Source organism: Odontomachus brunneus, unplaced genomic scaffold, assembly GCF_010583005.1.
Source record: "Odontomachus brunneus isolate Ranch 3 - 2012 unplaced genomic scaffold, Obru_v1 Obru_scaffold_071, whole genome shotgun sequence".
NCBI lineage: Eukaryota > Metazoa > Arthropoda > Insecta > Hymenoptera > Formicidae > Odontomachus > Odontomachus brunneus.
In genome coordinates this window covers 1,110,872-1,111,400 of record NW_022639521.1, presented here as the reverse complement: position 1 = coordinate 1,111,400, position 529 = coordinate 1,110,872, and the positions used below count along the sequence as shown (strand labels likewise).

Genomic DNA, 529 nt, shown 5'->3' with positions numbered 1-529 from the left:
TACTTCCTACTTCTTACTGCTTACTTCCAATGTAGACGTCCCTTAAGCGTGTTATCAATTGCGCTTACGCCGGTGTGAATGGACCTTAACGCGAATCACTGACTGATGCACGCATAAATCCTGCCGCATCCGAACACGCTTATAATGACACGTGTTGAAATCGAGCGGCCGAGAATAACTGCTTCGAAAATGTTTCCCGAATTACCTCCGAGCAATACTCGCGAAATCTATTCCGACGAGAACGTGTATACGAAAACCACCGAATGGACGCGCACCAAACTAGATCTGCATCCAGGGTGTCCCAGATCCGGCAGATATATCTACTCGGCCGTAAATTCGCGCGAAATTGAACATGAGGATTGGACGAAAGACCATTACTTATTCTAACATTTCATTTGTCAGCGTTGAGCGCCTCGACAACTAACATCGCTTATCCACCTACTCTGAATTCTTCGTTAAAAATAATAGCATGTAATTTAATAATAGTAAGTATATTAATGTCAAGTATATTATATTTAAGGGGATGCTG

General features: G+C 42.7%; 1 protein-coding gene across 2 annotated transcripts in view; it reads right to left on the bottom strand.

The window, feature by feature from the left end:
* LOC116846861 (four and a half LIM domains protein 2) overlaps positions 1 to 529 on the bottom strand; it is a 642,247-nt gene that overhangs the window by 452,058 nt on the left and 189,660 nt on the right. The gene's annotated exons all lie outside the window — the stretch shown is intronic.